This window comes from Dermacentor silvarum, chromosome 10 (assembly GCF_013339745.2).
Source record: "Dermacentor silvarum isolate Dsil-2018 chromosome 10, BIME_Dsil_1.4, whole genome shotgun sequence".
Classification (NCBI taxonomy): Eukaryota; Metazoa; Arthropoda; class Arachnida; order Ixodida; family Ixodidae; genus Dermacentor; species Dermacentor silvarum.
The window spans coordinates 150,381,600-150,403,014 of NC_051163.1; the positions used below are offsets into that span (position 1 = coordinate 150,381,600).

At 44.2% G+C, this 21,415-nt stretch overlaps 2 pseudogenes; both read left to right on the forward strand.

Annotated features, from left to right (window-relative positions):
- Window positions 1–21,415, forward strand: part of LOC125941145 (zinc finger protein Xfin-like) — a 181,175-nt pseudogene that overhangs the window by 71,805 nt on the left and 87,955 nt on the right.
- LOC125941146 (uncharacterized) lies at window positions 1,415–11,713 on the forward strand (annotated as a pseudogene).

The window sequence follows — 21,415 nt, forward strand, 5'->3', positions numbered from 1 at the left end:
ACTCGCTTACTCTTGTGGACCGTCACAAAACATTCAGCTTCGACCATTCGTGCGCCATAGGTGTAGTCCGTCATTTACTGCGCGTATACAGTGCGCATATATTCAAGTGTGCGCCCATTCACTTATTCTTGATACGTCGGCAATAGAGTGGGCGTAAGTTTTCCTGCCATTTGGGACAGATGTGTATAGATAACGTGCGCGAAACTTACTATGACAGGAAGTGGCGCTACTCCCTTTTCTTTGTCATTGTTTACCGAGTAGTACTCACTCTTACCGAAGTCCTGGGGATGAAGCCCTTTCTTTGAAGGTTAGCGATACAAGGCTGGCAGATGAGCAAATTTCTGTATACTCGAGGAAAGCCGTACATCACGAAGCGCCGGTAACACGTTCGGACAGTTGCAGCAGCGGTCGGCGAACTTGGCCATACATATTCATTCTATTGCTTAACATCCCAGTCACTATTTTTACAACCAACTATTGCACACGTCTTCCAACCACATGATTCAATCTAGCATGAGTGGAGCACAGTGTGTTAGCGAAAACTCAGTTGCATTTCCGACAGCTGATCGCACCGAAGCAAGGTAGAAGCGGTAATGGATTCGTACTCGTGCACGATCGCTGAGGAGAGGTATGGCGTGCCGCCGTGAGCGCCATCTCGTTTATCTAAAACAAACTGCTCCGTGAAAAGGGTCAATAATGCACACAGTAGTGCATTCTCAAACACTAAAATAAAGAGCGTGAATCTAGATACACCATGTAGGACTATACTAATGACAAATAATGAGTAACAGTGATGTGCAAAATGGAAATTCAGTTCAAGTGATCAAGTCCTGGATTGTGACTTGATATGCAATGGGAAAAGGTAACGCATGTATAGATTACTTGTAATCTTTCGTTGCATCCAAAATGCCCAATCTCTGTGCAGACTGCATCACGTCTAAATATTCAGCCAAACAAATGCAAAAGCGCAATCATGTAACCTTAACCATAATGTTAAAGGACACTGAGGAGGAATATGCAAGGCTAGACTATCGCATTACTTTATGACAACACTCACTGTTTGTTCCAAAAAAAAGGGGGGGAGGGGAGGGGGCTTGTTAGTGCACAAACAACCACAAATTTGTTCAGTTCTAGTTAATGGCAGCGATAATAGGAACTGGCCATTACGATTCCACCCCTAGAGACTGCAAAACAGTACTGTGCATAGCAGTTATTATTCACATATAGTAAGCACATGGCCACCGGATGAAAACAAGCAGTGGATGGGCCAAGAAACTGCTCTTAGAAAAATTCGTAGATTTAATCTTCTAGAATTATAGTCCAACAATATGGCTTAAATCAGTACTTTCTTTTAGTGTCCCTGCAAGCATAGCAAGATTTACCGTTGGTGTCGAAAGTTTGAAAGGGCCTCGCAAATACTATCTGAATCCGAGAAGCAAACTAAATTGCTTAGTTGCTAAACAATGCTGTCGTCGACATCCAAGCTGCTTGGTGCAAGTTGGCTCAACGTTCACTTAAAGGGCTGCTTCCCTTTTCTTTAACTTTTGAGAGACCACGACATTTTATTTAAGGCGAAAGCCTTAGGATGTGCCCTTGGCGGTGACCTTAGCGAATCTGCGCCGTGACGAAAAATGGCCCACGCTGCAAAGAGTAAAAACACGTCTAAAAAGGCTTGGATTGATGCCGCATTTCTCAGGGGAGAAGGGAAACCGAGGGGCTCGATTTTGTAGGTCATGACCACTTAAAGCCAACAGACAAGGAAGCCAAGGAAAGCATCAGGGAAATTAAATGTGGTTGAAATTGGAATAGTATAGAAAATAATGAAGAGAAGGGAAATGAAAGCGGACGAAAAGATAACTTGTCCCCAGTGGGAGCCGAACCCGCAACCTCCGCATTGCGCGTGCGTTGCACTACCAATTTTGCTACAGCAACGGCCATCAATTCGTGAAAGTGAAATACTTGTGCTTACCTGGTGTCGTTAGGAAATCTGGAAAACTTCACAGAACTAGAAATCTCAGTGTTAGAACATCACACAGCCGCACAAGACATGCAATGCCCCGACTTCGCCATAATACTTGGTTGGCGTGGTTTCCTGCGTCTTCCGTTCCTTGCACGCCTGATCAAGCTTATCAGTCTTCCCCATCTTCATACTTGACACGGCAACCAAAGCATCTGACCGAGTGCAATCCCACTTGTGATATCGCTGAGCGAGTGGCAAGGGTGAATGGAGGCAAGCTCGACCGACACACGGAGACAACCACTTCTCGCGCTTTGCCCGATTTAAAATTCCCAAAAAGAGAAATGAAAAAACAACCTAAAATGTCCGGCAACCGCTAGGAGTGCGCAAGCTCCTTGAAACCAGAACTATCACTCGCCTTCCGGCAGTTGACCCTGTATATTTCCTTCCTCTGTGGACTCTACCACGACCAGGGCAGGGGCAGACTAGGGTGAGGTTCTTTACAGTACGTGCCACATGGCGCTACATTGCGCATGACTGGCCGTCGCCTAGTAACGGAGACGCGTGTTCCGCGATCGCAGCTGGGAGCAGACGTAGAGACGTGAGCGAAAACACACTTGTCTTTTGTGCAGTGCACGCTAGCATTCGTCGAGCGCAGACAACTCTGAGGACACAATAAAATATACCATCTCACTGACTGCATTTTGCTAACTGCAGAAGGGCAAGAGGAGCCACAGGATGAGTTACCTGACTGTGACGCTTAAATTTGGATACTGTGGCAGAGCAATGTGAGCAGACACTGCTGCTTTGCATTCAGACCGAGTTCATGAGGGAACTGATGCTCAAGTATAGTGATGATGTGGTATATTTTGACGCCACATATAAAACAACGGATTATGCCCTACCGCTATTCCTGATTGTAGTGAAGACTGCAAGTTCCTATGCTATTGCAGGTGCCTTCATGGTACAATTTGAAATGACTGATTGCATCGAAGAGGTGCTAAACACCTTCAAGGGCCGGAACCCAACTCCGAGTCCTATGTTTTGTATAGTGGACTACAGCTTGGCGGAAATCAGCGCACTTTCTCCTGCCTCCCCGAACAGTCGGCCAGTCCTGCGTGATTTTCACAGAGAAGAGGCTTGGCACAGATGGCTTTGGAAAAAAGAAAATGAAGTAGAAGATGTCGACATTGTGAAGAAAATGCTCAGGCAAGTAGCATCCAGTGTGAATGAGGATGACCTAATAAAAGCGATTGAAGCTGTGAAGCAGTCGCCACAATGGAAGTAAAATAAGAAGTTGCAAGTCTACGTAAGCTGTAAATGGCTCTCAGTACAGGAAATGTGGCTAAAGATGTATATGTTGGACCTCCCTTTCGGCAACAACAATGTAACTGAATCAAAAAACAAGGAGCTCAAGACATACTTAGCTGGAAATAGCGGTCGCCGTAGTCTGCAGGGGCCTAGTCTTAGTTTAAAATTTTTTCCAGAGAAAAAGGTGCAATTCTTGCAAGCGAATCTGAGTTTTTCACCTTCATACCACCTTTACCACCATGCTGTGTCCGAGTTCCTGCATGGGAGACCCCTGTTGTAGCAAAACTCATATGGAGCAGCTTCGACGAGCGTCTGATTACAAGTCCGAGGACGTGGAAGTTGGCAGTGAAGAATCAACGTTCCATATTCATTCTGTCAATGAGGGTAGGGGCTTTCGTGAAGTTAACTTCAGTACTCCAAGCTGTACATGCTTCAACTTAAACAGGTCAAAATTGCCATGCCAGAACTTTGCTGCATTTTTGCTTGTTGGTGGATGGGGTTTTTCACAGCTGGGTCTGCAGAATACAGGGAACGGCCGAATATGACTGCCCATGCTGTCACAGGCTGCAAATCTTCTGACGCCCGATACACTGAAGAGCCAGGTGATGTAGTCACTTAATACAGTATAGACCACTTATAACCTAACCGTTTATAGTGCAGAACTGGCTACAGCACGGCCTTTTCCGGCTCCCGTTTACCCTCCCATAGAACTCCATGCATACGCATACCGCTTGCAGTGCAGCCGCGTGAGACGAAATACCGGTTATAATGCGGCTTTTGCGGGAAAATCTCGCCGACAAGGGCGGCAGCAAGCACGCTTCTCAACAAGGTGCGTGCTCCCCGGCCGGCGCATGCATTATTCAATGCAATCAAACTCTCGTTAATTCGGACTTATTTGGCCGCACATCGGTTAATTCGGACTACTTTCGGAGCTCGGTGAGCGAGGAGCGCTGCAATGTGCGACGCAAAAGAGCAAGAACGCCGCTAGGCGGCTAGCGTCCAACCGAAACGAAGCGGCGGAGTCCGCATCGCCACAGCCACCAGTTGAAATCGTACGTGAATGACAGCAACGCCGGAACGCTTCGAGCCGCCGCGCATAACACCACGTTGGCCGCAGGCTTTCGTAACTGCGTAGTCGTCATCCACGATCGCGTCGATAGCGGGCGCGGTTTTCTCCGCAGCGGTTGCGGCGGACAGTTTCGTTTTTACTCGGTACGCGTGTCGGCCGCGTGCCTAAAAAAAACTGCGTAGTCGCCATCGATGATCGCATAGATAGCGACCGCGGTTTCGACTGAAGGTGTTGCAGCAAATAGTATTTAATTCGTCCAGACTCGGTGCGTGTGTCGGGCGCGTGCCTTCAGCACCGCAATGTCGCTGTACATAATCGCTGGGATAGCGGACACGGTAATCGCAGTGTGCGCGCGATAGTACAAAGCGTGTGTACATTCTTGGTCTACATGTTTGGCATTCTTGCAGGGCTTGAAAATCGTTGTTTTGGTTATAGTGCGGTGCCGCCTATAGTGCAGATATTTGCGACTCCGGCGACTTACGTTATAAGCGGTCTACACTGTATTTGGGTTTTTTTTTTTAGCAAACTTGCTAAATTTGCCATCCAAAGATTAGAGCATGTTGGGCTGAAAAAGTAATCTCACATCTATAAGAGGATACATTTTACAAAGAATGAAAATATAAAGTTTTATGCAAGAGGCTTGTGCATGCTAACAAGAATTGCGAGTGGTAGTGCTGCAGTTTATTTTTAGAAAAGAATGCAATGCATCATCAATATAAGTGCTTAAATATAAATGTTGACCATAAATATTGATATTGTCTTCAGTGACTGAAGATGCACATCCACCAGTGCTTGCCAATCAAATTTTTTATCTGCTGAATGAACATTTCCAGTAGTATTGGGACTCTTGATGTTTGGGTGATCAAGACTCTGGGTGGATAGAAATTTGTGCTCAAGAAAGCGATGCTCTTATGTTGAAAAGTACATATTCCAGTCTTGTGAAGTACGCTTTTCATGAGTCAATGAATAATTGTATATAATTGATATATGGAATCATAAATTGTGTAGCACCGTTGCCCAACATAAATGTGTTATACAAATGGAAAAAAGTTCTTGTGGGTGTGTTTGTGCTAGCTTTTATTTACAGTTACCTTTCTGCATTTACAGATGTGTCTATGGCTCCTACGAAGCGTGACCAAAAGTTGTGCTTTTCTTACTTTGCCAGGAAACCAGCTCACCAGATTCTTCTTGAAAAGCATCCACTTGCTTGCTCTGTTTCGTGACACGGCAGTTTGATATGTGATCGATTGTGACTGTGATATGACTGTAGACCCATTGCCGCATATGCTTTTCTCTTGTCTAGACCAAGTGTAATGGCAAATTTGCTTGCTAACCTATCATTCTACTGAAATCAAGCTTCATTGCAGTGACTGTTTTGTAAGCATCAGGGTAAAGAAAGAAGATACTGTGATGTATTAGCAGCGAACATGAGACAGAATTGTGCATATCTTCAGAGATCGCTTCATTAGTTTGCATGCGTACATGTGGTAATGACAGTGGCAGTAAGGTTAATTAGTGGATAAGTTGCCCTCAGCACTCAAACATGACATTTTTCTTTCACCTATTTAAGAAGATACAGTTGCCAAAGAAGTTTCAAGTGCAGTGAAAGAGCTTCATTTAATGCATAGAAATGCGGCAGTATTCTCCCGATCTGCAAGTGTGATGCCATTCCAACCTCTACGAAGGCTGTGTTTATTCTTTTTCTTATTTTCGTATGCTTCTCATTTTCTTTCATAATTATTTGATTCATATTCTCAATTTATTTCATATGCTTCATGTGTTCAAATATCGGTTGATGCTCTTGTTGTGCTGCATTGTATAAATTCTATAAAATAAAAAGATGCAATAGCTCATTTAATAGGTGACTGTGTAATGCAGTGTTACTTGTATAACTAAGCTTACTGTTTTGGCCTAAAATCACAATATCATGCCAAATCCGACCTCTGTTTATTCCCAGCGGAAGTTTTTATCTGACAAGGGTAGTAATTTATATATAGAGAGAAGAACTTGCTTTAGACAAGCTTGCCGCATCTTTGCACTGTTGCCACGGCAGTAATATGTGGGTTGGGAGGCCAACGTTATCACTCATTTTGCTTGGGAGTGTGGCAACCCATTTTGGTTGCCAGATGTAGCTCTTTAGTTTAGCAAATGTGTGACAGATTGTTCACACAGCCTTCCTGTGCTCTCTCTGCCTTTGCAGGTTCCTTGCCGTCAAAGTCGCTGGAGCAGTACGACTCGCTCGTGTCAGTGCACGGAAGGCTGCATTGCTGCCGGCTGTGCACTTACAAGACCCAGGATAAATACAACATGAAAACACACTTGCGCTCGCACTCAGGCGAGCGCCCCTTCAAGTGCCACCTCTGCCCGAGTGCATTCCCTCACAGTAGCAGCTGTAAACGGCATTTGCTCACACACACGGGCGAGCGCCCCTTCAAGTGCCACCTCTGCCCGGAGGCATTCGCTCTCGATGGCAACCTCAAGCGGCATGTGCGCACACACACAGGTGAACGCCCCTTAAAGTGCAAGTTCTGCTCGAGCGCATTCGCTGAAAGTGACACCCTGAGACAGCATTTGCGGATACACACGGGTGAGCGCCCCTTCAAGTGCCAGCTGTGCCCAGAAGTATTCGCTCACAGGTTCTCCCTCAAGAAGCATCTGCGCACCCACACAGGAGAGCGTCACTTTCTATGCATGCACTGCAGTGCATCCTTTTCACATAAACGCAGCCTCACAAACCACATGCTCAGTCACAAAGGGAAGAAGTCCTAAAGGTGAGGGCATGCAGTTTTTTTTTTTTTTTCTATTTCAATTGAATGATCAAGTTCTTTATGAGAGCAGGTGATTTATAAACTGCCGTGAAAAGATTCTGGCTCCCTCAACCATGGAGATTCTTTGAATGTTACCTTGAGGGAAGTTTAATCCATTCTGCATGAGAATTTCTTTAAACAATGTGTTCATGTGACTTCCCAGCTATGCCTGCATATTGAAGGTCTGGCTTACCTCATATGTGGATTGGCCTAACATGTTTTCATGACTGTGGTAGTAACTTTCTTGAAATTACACTTAACTTAAGATGTTAGCCAAAAAAAACGAGAATGTAAAATTGAGACCTGGGCAGAGTACCGTATTTCCCGGTGTATAAGACGTGGTTTTTTTTTCTGAATTTTTCGTCGGTGGCGACTTATTAACTATGGTGCGACTTTTCTTTTTGGGGGGGGACTGTCATCAAAATCGGATTCGAGGTTATGGCCACACAAAGCGCACTGGTTGATTTAATTGCTACATGTGCTGTTTGCACTGTCGAAGTGCAGGGTTCTTCTTGTGGTCGAGTTTCCGAGCGCCGTGCGAGAAGGATGGAGCAGCAACGCAAGCGGCGGCAGGCCGACAGCGAGTCGACCGACCCCGAAGTTGTCACATCTGCACATTGCTGTCAAGATACGGCACACGTCACTGCACAAACTATGCAGTTGCTACCAGAGTACAAGCCGCTCCTCTCCCTCCCGTGCTGCCTTCCTGCTTTCCTCCCTAGTGCACGAATCGGCTCACTGTCGCATGCTTTCATTCGCACATACAGCATGCGACGCGCGGCGACGATGTTATCGCCCTTGGGACTTTATACGGAACATCGCGGCAACCACGATGGCAGAAATGTGCCTGGAGTGGAAATATATGGCACCAATATGCTTGCGCGTGACCCACGTTCATGGAGTGAAATGTCACTGTAATTTTTTTAAGTCACTTAACGAACGAACAGGTGCGTCTTATACACCGGTGCAACTTATATATACGTTTTTTTTCTGCAAGAACTGCCATTTTGAGGTGAGTGCGTCTTATAGAAACATGCGACTTATAGACCAGGAAATACGGTAGTATGTGCCAAACTTCATGTCTTTTCTTCACATTTTTCAGCAGAACACTGGTAAAATTAACATTTAATATTATTGGTCTTCCTAGTTGGAAGTGCTATGTTTTAATAACTTTTTATTAACTCGACAAAACTACCATGTTACTCACTGTTCTAGTACAGACTAAACCACTGTTGTTGCTATCAACTATCAGAGTTGTTGGGCTTGAGCAACCGCATAACAGTGGTCGGCATTTTTACACCTAGGTAACGACATGAGCAAGTGGGCACTGGGACACTTGAGAAGTCATCGGTGATGTCACATGTGCATATGAAGTAGAGCTGGTTTGCATGCTTGGAATGGTGTGCAGTCAATACCCGATATATCATACCTGGACATATTGCATTATTGTCTTTATCGAACAGTTGTAACATTCTTGGAAATCTGATGAAAAAGTATAGTACTGCTCTATGCAAATGTTGAACTTTATTCACCGCCACACAGGATACATTGAACGCTGTGTGCCTGGAAGTGCGCTTCTCCTAACGGCACCGTGATCACTTTTGGCGTTATCAGAAATATTCATGCCTACATAAGGGCACTTTTTGGCAGATGTCAAGCAAATGATTGAATCTGAATCAGTACTTATGCCATGGAAGAACGAGCAAGGTGCGTGTCTGAAGATACAGATGGCTCGCTCGGGTTGCAAGGGTTTTGCTTGTATACTCCAAAATGACGGATTTGGTTTAGTAAGGTTCTGCAAAACAGCCGTGCAATGCGGTGAAGCATACCGATAGCGCAAAGAGTTCAATGGTCTGCATACCACCTGTGTTTGTTCGTTACCGGAAAGAGGATTGACACACTGCTTCAGGAACGTAAAAATCCTCCCGGTATGATACACACATTCCACAAGAAAACGTGATTGGCACTTGATCTTTTCGCTGAATGGCTCTCGGCATAGGATGCCAAACTTGAGCTGCCTGCTCTGCCAGGTTTTTCTTGTGAAGTTTCCGCGAACAGGATTTTAGGGTTCCGCAAGTGGCCAGAGCGAAACAGACCCCAGCCCTGCATGGTCAGTTTTTACGTTACAGTTTGGATTTAATTTTAGAAAACCACCGAAATGCCACCTGCCCATTTTGCGGGAAGACCATCACAGCAGCGTCGTGCAGGAATCATGGCTGCGTGATTGGCAGGCCATCAGTCCACACTGAAAGCACTTCAGTATTGTTATCGGCTTGCATGTGGGTGGGATTGGACACGGACGCTCTGCAGGCCAAAAGCCATTTTCGTATCTGACAGCATCTGCCTGATCATGGCCTGATCGTCTCATTACCAATGTATGACGATTGGTTGTTTAAATGGCACATTGTAACGGACTTGCAGCTGGGCATGTTCACACGCGATATTCAGTACAACTGTGCTGCAGGCAGCACGGTGTTTGTCCATATGGGCTGGTCTGCTTTTGCACTGTGTCCATTTCTACCTTATACTGAATAAAAATAAGCAACCGAGCGATTCGCACCATGGTATCACAGCTGGCCGTTGCAAAGAGTTTAACGCTAGGACAGCAATCTGTTTATCCAAGACCATTCCACAGCATGTGTACCTTGCGACATTCATGCATGAAAACAAAAAGGGAACTTTTGTACGTTCAATGCGCCCTCGGAGAAACAAAGTTAAATTTCTGCTTTTCACCATGCCAGGAGACTCTTGAGTTGTAGGGAGTTTTCAGATAAGCTTCAAATGAGTAAATTTTATATTTAAAATTATCAATATATTGAACTATTTTGTGATCACTTATAGGTATTGCCCCTGGTCGGAATCGCTTTCCAAAGACTGGTAAAGGTGTTGTGATGACAGGTTCAGGTTTAGTGTTGCGCACTCAAGGGCAACCTTGGTTCAAGTAATAGACAGAGCCGTTTGTACACTTATAACACATTAGCACTTGTATATATGACACACATCAAAGAATAAATGGAAAATATGCATGGAAAGGTTTGCAGTAAATAAGTGTTAAATGTTCCACCCGTCAATGACGCGGTAAATATATTAGTCACGGCGATAGTAACACGCGGATCTACCCGGTCAGTTGCGTCGGCTCAGACGACGAGGTGGTTGCCGAGGGTGAGGCGGAGGATGAGTCGTATAGCCCCTTGTCGATGCTGCCTGCCACGTCAAGCTGGGTTGTGGCGACCCGCACGGTCGATGAGTGGGTGGGAGCTACGTTCTCCTGGAGACGTCAGTGAGACCGGATGCGGAGCTGCGTTAGCAACGGTTGATGGAGCCCAGGTCTTGGGCTAAGGCCGTAATATAGCCCAGGTCGTGGGCCAAGGCCGTGTCCTCTCACCTGACCGGCCAGTCCACTCCGTGACGTCAACACCGTTCGACCGTGGGCCGTGCACGTCCCCGGGACAGTCTGTTCCGTTGTCCGTGAACGTCCCCGGAACAGTCTGGCTCCTTTGAACAGCAGGGCTGCCTACTGGCTCGGTCTCCAGACGCGCTGCGCCCACTTCCCGAACCAGCACCGCCTCCTTGCCGCCAGCCTTTCGAGCCCCGCAGCTCACGCTCTCCTTCGCCCGTGCCTCGTGCTTTTCTTCTTCCCTTTCTGTTCTCTTCTCAATTTCGCTTCTCTCTTTGGCTTCTCTTGCGTCGGTCCCACAACACCACAAGTGCACGGTAGCGCGTATATTACAGGTGTCTAGCAGGATTACTGGTTTCACATGTTTCACATGAATTCACAGCACCATGTTTCTCCAAGTCGTTTTTTTCATCGGTTGCATGATCTGATGGAGTAAAAAAAAATGAATAAAGGCATGTTAGGGGGGCTTTTTTGCGCAAATTCCGTGAGATTCAGGTGAGATTCGGCTATATTGATTCAATGCTAAAAACATTACTGTCGACAGTCATTCATGAGATGGGTCCTGCCACAATTTTTTGTTATCAGCGACACCTATGGATATCATTACGGCAGAGCAAAAATAATCCATTATATCTATTGCTGCAGAAGTAAAAGGCCAAGTTGCAGTAAAACCTTGTTGATACGATCCCAATTCGTACGATTTCCTTGCGCCAACTTTTGCAGTTGAGAACAAAAAAAAAACTGACGCAGTAGTTACATTTTTTTTTACCTGTTCAAAAGTTCCCATAAAACACAATCTTTCGACACCAACATTTATTACATCACCAAACTGCATTCGTATAATATGTTTTCCGGCTGTGCGCTAGGCAGACGCGATTGCGATCTAAGTAAGTAGGTGCCCTCCACAACAGCTTCTCCGCAGTACTTTGTCTGCCCGTGTCACGTGAAAATGCCGGCATGCACTCAGTCTTCTCTTCCTTCACCAGCAAATGTACTTGCCAGTAGCTGTACGCTGCACTCCCAGCTGTTGCTGCCAACCCTATTGTTATAAGCATCTTCACCTGTCTGTATTACAGAACGTGTGGTGTAGTGACATTGAAAGCATACTGCACGCTTTTGATAGGCTATAACCCAAACGTGGCGCTGTTCCCTATGCAGGTGGCATGAAGTGAACGTCAAGTTTCGCTCTGGCGTCATCGTATTCCGGTATCGCTCACCAGTTCAATTTCGTTTTGGCTTAGATTGCCCACAATAGAAAAACAACAAAGCACTTCTCAGGTTAATCAGGACCTACAGGCCGAAACACATGGGCAACTCGTGCTGCAACGATTCTCGCCGAGTAGACACATCAATACTTACCGTCAAAGCCTAAGAAGCTGCTGACAGCTCGACTTTGAGGAGTGCAAACGCAAGCTTGCCGCAGCTGCAAAAACTACAAAGCAAGTTTGGGGTCACTGAGGCCCATCCAGCTCTGGGGGTATGGGCATCTCATGCCGCAACGGTTCGTGCAATGCTTCGCATTACATAGGTGTCAACTACAGTTGCCTCTACCAAACATTTTACTGACATTGGATAGTAAGTTTTTCCGGTTAGCATGTTTCTTCTCTAGGTGTTTTTTTTTTTTTTTTTTATAAACTTATGAACAAGGTTTCACTGTACATGGAAGTAAATCTAGACAGGTATCAGTGAGATGGAGTTCAATCATAAATCTAGCAAAGTTGAACTTGTGTGCAGTGCCAGTGCCTGAATTTGCTTCTCATAAATGGTGCCAGTTGTGTATTTAATGATCTCTGATAACTTTATTCTGGCTTGTATTATCCTGGAGATGTGATTAGACAGTTCACATAAATTGCTGCATTCCGCAGCCTTCCAACGTTTGTTTAACGTGCTGTGAAATTATAACCAGAATATTTCGGAGCACTTCTTACTATACTATATGGTTAGCGTCTCATCTAGAATAATAAATATACTTGTTGAAGGGTAATTTTTCATTTATTTCATGAAAGCAGCTTTCTTGCTACTCGGGAAATTGCATGAAAATTTTTTAAATGTGTTCTGCACGTGGGACTACATCACTCAGAAGTTGAATATGTGATAAAAGGTAATAGGGATGATCAGAGCCTGTTTTCACAAAACTTCTTGCTTGGAGCATTCTCTTATTAGCTGCAGTTACTTTGGGCTCCCGCTAGTCTCAGAGTCAATCGTCATAGGAATTAAGTGATCACCCTGGGAATGGCCTTCACCGACAGCACTAAGGAGTTACGTGAATGTGGGCAAATATCCAGCTACCATGCATTGATTGTTAAGTCAGCATTGATCATCTGACAAGTTCATATTCATAAAGAATATGTGGGTGTGTTTCTTTAATGGCAAGTGTGTTGGAATGACACATATTTTCAGTTTGCACAAAAGGGGAAAAAACGCCGCAGAAGTTGTAAGAAAAAGTCTGTACTTCATCTGTGCTTTGTCCGTGCTTTGTCTTTGACTTGGAGATTGTGCTTGGAAATTGTGCTGGTGTTAATATTATCACGGTACTATTCCTCAAAAGGAGTGTCAATGAAGAAAACGTTTTTGATCTTGCACGCTCTCGCCCATATGGTTTAGCACTTCATCACCTTGTAAATATATTGTAAATATGTTTTCCTGCTGTGTCTACCTCCCCGTAACAATATTTTCACATGTGTGAAATTTTCGCAACTGGACTTTTCATGCAGGTACAGACAATTACAGTTTCTGAACCCTGTCCGAGCAATCTGGCTACTTCAACGAGTCCAAGTTCATGCCCACCAAGCCTCCACAGCTGCATACACAGCTGAAGTGAAGGCAACAAGCAAGACCACAGCTGAAGGCACGGCTCGAGTTGCAATAGCTACCAGTGCGCTACCTGCCTAAAAACTTGCAGCCTGCCAAACAGGAGTGATATGTGATATCAGTGCATGTGCTTGCTGCCGTAGTTTGTAATCAAGCCTTGAAGGCTAATCCTTGTTCGATGGGTGTCTGCCTAAAGTGTCTTGTAAACTCCATTTTCTGTTGAGTTGAAATAATGTTAAAGTTATGTAGGGTTCATATAATCTAAGTGTTTCTCCAAAGAGACTTCGTAGATTTGCTTTGTCATTCTGTGGCCTTGTAGGTCTATGGCCTGAGGTATAGGTGTACTTTGTATGCTTGTCAGTGTGAAATGAGTGAACCTGTGCTTGCAGTATGAACATAGACTCAAGTTGTACCCTCTATGCCACAGTGCCTTCAGTTCTCATGCAGTCACACATAACGCATTTGCAGTGTCCTACATAGTGTTACAGTTGGTTATAGCATGAAGTGCGTTTCCTTTTTTAATTAGCTTACATTGCATTACTTGAAATAGTGGTTCATTATAATGGATATGATGATGAAGAAGTCAGGGTGATCTATCATGGTAGATATGGTTAAAAATAATCATTCTCTTGAGTGCCTTTTAACATTACATTTATCGTTACATTATTGTGCTGGCAGGTTAGCAGTGCATGGTTTTGCAAATGTTATCTTGAATTTTATGGCGTTAAGAGGAAGGGTCGGAGTTGCTGCATAAAGATTGGACGTTTCTGGATCCATGAAAAGACAGACTGTGTGTTATCTGGCTTCACGTATAATACATTCTTGCATTGTATAAAATGTCCCAATTGCTAACTTGGCTTCTTGAACTGCATTTGTTTTCATTTTGCACATTAGTGATATTCTATAATTGGCGTTACTGTGTTACTGAACAATGTATCTAGTATCACTCCCAATTCTCACCCGCCGGGGTAGCTCAGTCAGCTAAGGCGTTGCGCTGCTGAGCACGAGGGCGCGGGGTCGAATCCCGGCCCCGGCGGCCGCATTTCGATGGAGGCGAAATGCAAAAACGCCCGTGTGCTTGCGTTGTAGTGCACGTTAAAGAACCCCAGGTGGTCAAAATTAATCCGGAGCCCTCCACTACGGCGTGCCTCATAATCAGAAGTGGTTTTGGCACGTAAAACCCCAGAAAGAAGAAGATCACTCCCAATTCTAATTTTTTTTTTTTTTTATGTTTCGGAAGTCAGTAATGTTTATGTTAGTTTTGTCGACATGTTTCATCTACTTTTCTTGTGTTAATGTGGCTTGAATATATGGTTCTTACGGTAACATCTTATGCTTCATTCCGGCCTCTATCGTGTTACGTAGAAGTGCCATGAGAAATGGGCCTTTCTAGTTCTTTCAAGCCATACGATGACTGTACTGTCTTTTAGTGCATTTTAGTGAGTCTAGCTGTAGGTTACGAGCGGCTGTGTACTGGCAGCCAAACTACAAGTGTCCATACGCAATAATGGTGCCGCATACTGTACGTACCGTCGAGGTAGCATTAAACGAAGGACCTAGTTGGGCGATATGTGGATCCTATTGTATGTTGCCAAATGACAAGTACCTGTCTCTTTAGAATAAAAGTCGTGATACGACTCTCTATAATAATATGTGGTCGTCAAGAAAGTCATGTTCACATTTGACTGAGCCCCTATATCAAGAGCATATTTTTTTTAATGTTGTTTTACTGCATATGAAAAAAATTTTAATGCTGCACCCTCCATTTAAGTTTAGAAACACATGAAATACCATCTTTGAGTACATTAAGTTTTAGATATTTTTCTAAAGCAACTTTTTGAATTATAATATAAACACAAGGGAAAGAAAAAAGTTCATAACTTTAGCCTAGCACAGTGGCACTGCACTGGAGACAGTCACTTCAGAAAAAAGTAGCCAGAACTGCTAAAGACAGGCAGAAGCACTGTAACCCAATGGTTTTAGTTTATCAGACAAATGTAAAACTGTATGTGGCACGGTTTCTTTAACGATGGCGCAATACATGCAGGATAATTTGTCTGAAGAAAATGTTAAATATTTAATCTTGACAGAATTCAAAATGGAATTTAGAGGGCCAGAATCCTGTTTTCAGCATTGATTCTTTTTTGGTGACCTGTCCAAGCAGTGACATGCCCACAAGTTTGCTTGTGGGCATGAAGCAAATGAAGCTCCTAACTTATTTTGTGTAGCATATTCTAGATTGACAGGGTTGCGGATTCAATGTCGTGTTTGTGGTATCTGCACTTTATGATGACCCGTAGCACACATTGGACTTAGTGATGGACTTTGTGATGAAATGCACCTGCGGCCTCGGCCATCACAAAATTTCAAGTGAAATATACTTTAATGCAGCACAACGAACACTTGGCAAAGGTCTGTAACCAAATTTCCTGTGGTTTAGGTGCTGTACATTACTGAATCAATTTTACCGTCGCAATTAGTTTTTCTCTCTGCCTGATTATTTGGTAACCTTGGTGGTATTGTCAGTGTTCAAGAAACTGGTCGGCAACTGTGTGTCCATAGTCGGCCGCCTGGGGTTGCATTATTTTGCATAGCAGTGACTGCATATTGAGGTGTCAGTGAATAGCAGTAAAGCTGCCTTTTGGCCTGCACCCAATAAAACTCAGAAATACATAAGTGCGAACACTGCACGAGTAAATGAAGTACGTGTTCAATTAATGGATTTGGATATCTCGAGAACCAACAAACTGAAATTCTGCAATAGGCAACTGAAGAACTTGGCAACCTATTCAGCAGAAGTGACCAACCTTAATTCGGTTATATCAAAAAGGACGGTTCCCACAGATAATGTTATACACAGTGCAACCAAATCTACTGACCCGTATATATAGAGTCTCTGCAGCATTTCTGGATCTGACAATAATCTTGAAATTCTCAGCATATTTATGACTTGAGAGTAGTGCTTTGTTTTCGTTCGCTTTATCCACTCCACTTTCTATGATGTTGAACATTTTGAGCAAGGAAAACATGAAGTGCATTTTAGGCTGTCAAGTCAGCTTCAGTATTACAGTACATCAGGTTCTTGAATTATCTGTCAAATATATCCCTAATGGCAGATGAGATGTGAGAGGCATATCGGGACACATTATTTTCCCGTGCCTTTCCATCTCGGCACATACAGTAGAATGTCGGTATATGGAAATCGCTTAAATGGAATGGCGGCTTAAATGGAACAACAGTCTTTAAGTTGGTGGGTTTTGTGTTTGGGTAATACAAAAAAAAAAAATTAAGGAGCCATTCCACTCTGTAAAGGTGGATGACCAGCGAAGCTGCAGACATCACATGGCTAGACAAGGGTACATGTATTAATTTTCATTATTTTGTAATGGTAGTGACGATAGCTTTGTGATTACATTGATATACACTGATTGGTTCGGTTACAACCGTTGACAGAATCTTGGCCAAAGTTAAATCTATGCATGTCCGTTGAGTAGTTGAAGGACTTGGGATTGTTGGTGTTGCACTTGAAAGTAAACTTTTCTAGCACAAACTGGTTGAACCATTTCTTGTCTGGTTTTAAAATGTCCACATTCAGGTCTCCAACGATGATCACAGGGATATTGTCATCACAGCTAACACATGCAAAGTATGTGGTCATGAACTTCTCGATATCACACTTGTGTGTACCTTGAGATATATACACAGTGGATATCACAATTCCATCTTTCTTTTGTACGGCACAGACATCCCAACAGTCGGTGGCATTGTCCTCTTGTGACTCAAGGTTGTATGGTTGTACATACATCTTGTCCTTTGCGTATATGGCAATGCTTCTTGCTCGTGAGCCCGAGTGCTGTTCACAAATGATATTTCTTTCGTTCATTATGATTTATTATTGTTATCATTAGGGGCGGAGTGCTTGAAGCCTGATTCGCCTAGAGGGCCTCAATGCCAGTGCCGCCGCTTTCAGGGTGGAGACAGCTTTCGACCTAGGCCGTGCCGCTGCGTGGAGCCTTGTTGGTGTGAAAGTGTCTGGCATTCTGTTGTAAGAAATGCAGTGGCTAGCACGGTTACGGTGCTGTAAATGCATTGGTGTTTGATTTGGTGTTGATTTTGATTGAAAAGTGTAATGCCTTGTATCTGCACAAAAATGCGTAATTTACAAAGTTAAGACATTTAATTGTTATAATAGCGTGAATGAAGATGATTGGTAGCTTTATAAGTGATAAGTAACAATTTAAACAAAATAAATTGATGTCAGAGAATACCCTTAGATAGGGCTCCATAGAAAATACTTGGGGAAGCTTATAGTAGACATGGGCCAACTGAAATTTGGGGATGGAAATCTTTATTTATTTATTTCATTTAGTATTATTAATAATAATAATATTAATATAATATAATTTTATTATCATTATTAAGGGTGGAGTGCTTAATGCCTGCTTCACCTCCGTACGCGGGTCAGCCCCTTATTGCACTAGCTCCAGCATCCACCCACATTTTTGCCCACGGACACAAGAAATGCATTGGAGGGAAGAGGCATACAGCTGCACTGTAAGAACTATTGCTAATTGAGATGAATATTTTCGTAACTCTCTGTAAACAGAACCACATAAGCAAGATATAGCAGATTTTTTCAGAATGGGGCAGGTTCTCGAATACATTTCTGAAACACCTGTTTTTTTTTTATCCAGAAAGCCATCACTAAAAACTGGTGTCAAAGGCTCAAATGGGCAAAATTTTGATAGATTGTTAACACACTCCATGTGCAGATCTGGCTGGCTAGTATCGCGGTACGGCCACTCACCCCATAACGACCAAAATGAGGGCAGCTTAACTTTCGGGACCCCACAGTGTGCCATTCGATACTTTGAACTTCAACTGTATGACTGCATATTATTCGGTGACTGGCTGGAGCATTAAGAGCTATGTTCTCATACATCGTTGGTGGCTCCTCAAAACAGAAAGTAGAAAAGCCTAGCCACTCTAGTAGCTGTCGACCTCGCCCAAACCACGAGATTAACCTGCCAAGATATTCACATAGTTATGCCTAATATATCTACCATGATAAAGAGGGCCTATGACATATATTGCTGCACCTCTGTACGTGTTTCACAGTAAGCGGTACACTTTTTAATCAGGACTTAATTTTCCCATTTTTTCAGGTTCTGTTTATCGAGATTATTTTGTATACAACCTCCTTGCTGCTTTCAGAAAAGTAGTGCTTAACTTGCGTGGGTACATATTTTTACTTCTCAATGTGAGACTGCACGTGGGGTCTTGCATGTAGATGACCATTTCCACGAGTTGGTCTGAGATTGGAAGGCTTTTCATCTGCACTCCAGTTGGTTATCACAGTACCTCCTATTGTCTTCTGAAGAAGGCATTGCAGTAAGCAAAATGCAGCCAATGAGAAGGCATTTTGGTTTATTTTCTAGCAAGCTTACTAAAGTTGTCATTCCAAGATTAGAGGATGTTGGGCTGAAAATATACTCTCACATCGATTGGTGGATATGTTTTACATTGACATGAAAATATAATCCACCATGAAAAATACATGCAGAATAACAAGCATTAGACGTAGTTACGATAGTGCTAAACTTTATTGTTAAAACAGTTTGATACGTCATCAATAAAAATGCTTAAGGCACAGCTAGGGTGTTCTGGCCAGCTTAGATGTGTTGGACATGTGTTAGACATTACTAGAATATGGTCAAGTGGGTACAAATAACATGTGGCACACTTAAGTCGGGTGCAAGCCAAGCAGGGTGGGACTGCCCAAATCATTTCGGAGCAATTTTTGGAGCAAGTAAAATTGCGTTTTAGAGCAGTTAGGAGCAGTCAAAATTGCATTTTGGAGCAACTTGGAGCAGAGTAAATTTCATTTTGCAGCAGTTTGGAGCAGGCCAATCGCAATTTTGGTGGAATAATGGAATATGTTAGCACACTTCGAAATCACAATATAACAGAGAATAAACCAACACAAAGCACGTAGTAGAAGCACGTGTTGTAGCTATAGCATACTAGAATAAGATAGAATGGGTCGAGCGACCGCACAACGTTTGTGTTCCTGTGAAGGCCGAAAATATCGGTAGAACTACAATTGAACTATACAGTATATTCCTGTGCCGATGCTCATGACGATAGTGGAAAATGTTCTCAAACTATGCGGTCCAATCGACGCACTAACATAATTTCTGGGTCACGATATGTCACCGCAGACCCAGAGAGCTGCAATCAACCCTGGGTTGGTATAACGTAAAGCTATTCCAATCTGTCTTTATTGCAAAGTCAATTAAATGGACACTCCAGGCGCATTTCTGCCGTTGCCGTGATGTTCCGTATAAAGTCCAGGGTCGATAACACCATCGCCACGCGCCGTATGCTGTGCGTGCGAGTGAAAGCGTGTGAGAGTGAGCTGACGATGGCAGCTCAGTCAGCTCAGTCTCGCTCGCGCAAGGGTGGAAACGCGCCATCTACGGTCGCGCGCAAGGTACCGTAGGGGGGGGTTCTCCGGCGGCTGCTGCGTATGGCGCGACAGCGCAGGCCCTATCTTGGAAGCGATCAGCGGTGTTGACAGAGTGCGAATGCTCATAGCTTAGTGCGCGCTGTGTTTTCACCTTTTATCTCGAGTTGAAGTGAGAGGCAGCACGAAAGTCAATGCGCTCGCTACTACTGCCGTGCTTCCTCGCTCCAGCGTTTAGACAGCCAGTTTCCACAGTCATCGAGTGAGATGTGTTCGTGTTTGATTGTGTTCGCGTGACACCATGCTTGTTAATTTAGTTAGTAAGCAAATGTTTACAAGTTTACACGGCCGATAAAACTACTATCCTTACTTCTTATAGCTGTCTACTAATTTGCTATCGCAATCGATGCTTCGCCTTTCAGGCGGAACTGCGACTTTTTATTACAAATCTACAATTAGCCCCTCGCGATATGTCAAAATGTCTCAGGCCTCGCCGACGTGGGCATAAAAACAGATTGTAATATTTTTACGGTATACTGGCCTTCGGGGCAGAGGCGGCCGCCCGCTGCACCCGCGGCAGCGTGCGCCTCCCTAATATCTAGTTCGCACGCAGTGCCCTACGCCTGCTTTTCCTTATTTTCGGTCTCGGCTAGGGAGCGCCGCGCCGCTCGGCCCAATTAACTGTATCAGCACTCGAAATACAGCCGCCCTGACCGTTCCGACAGCAGTGATGGATGGATGGAGGGATGAGGCTGAACCCTTTAAATCGGGCGGTGGCACACGCCACCTAGCCGTGACTATTAACATATTTTGTACTTTGTGGAGGGTGAAATTTCACCCCTGCCTTGATTTTAGCCATCAATCAGCTAGCCTCCGTTTGGTTATTTCTACCCGCTAAAAGTCTATTTTGCCTCCACTGTCCATGAACCCCAATGCTTTGAAAAAAATCAGCCCCGTTGCTTTGCACTGTAGGGTTAAGCCCTTTACAGAAAAGTATGAGGTGTTCAGCCATTTCCTCTTCCTCTCCACACACACAATGTGTCTATACCTTGGTATTTTACTGTGCGGTATTTGGTACTTGACAACTGTGCGGGAAGCGCCATTGCGCGGTCTGCGAAATGTGAAAGGCCGCACTCTTTTTCGGAGTGCTCACTCACTGTTCGCGGCCACTGCAGGGGCACACATGCCGTAAGCCGTTCAGGCGCAGCGTGGCGCAATTTCGGTCAATTTTTTGTGCTTGGCATAGTTTGCACAGAAATCTGCGTTTGTATCAAAATGGCGCAATTGGCTGCTGGAGTCCCACCCCTGAGCCAAGGAAACGTACTGTAGCAGTGTTGCAATCTATGTGAAATGGAGAGCTTTGCCAGGAATTTTGTTCTCTGTAAACATGTATATTTCATCACTCTCTAGGCTACAGATATCTCCTTTTGACTAGATTTTTCAATCTAGGGACAGCACCTGTAGATGTTTGGATGTACTGTGCAGTCACATTATGTCATGCTTTGACCGACAAAAAGTAATTCTCGTGTGGTCTTGTAATACATGCAGACCATCGTTCAACAAGCACAGTGTGTGGAAGTTCATGCCAGCTAATACA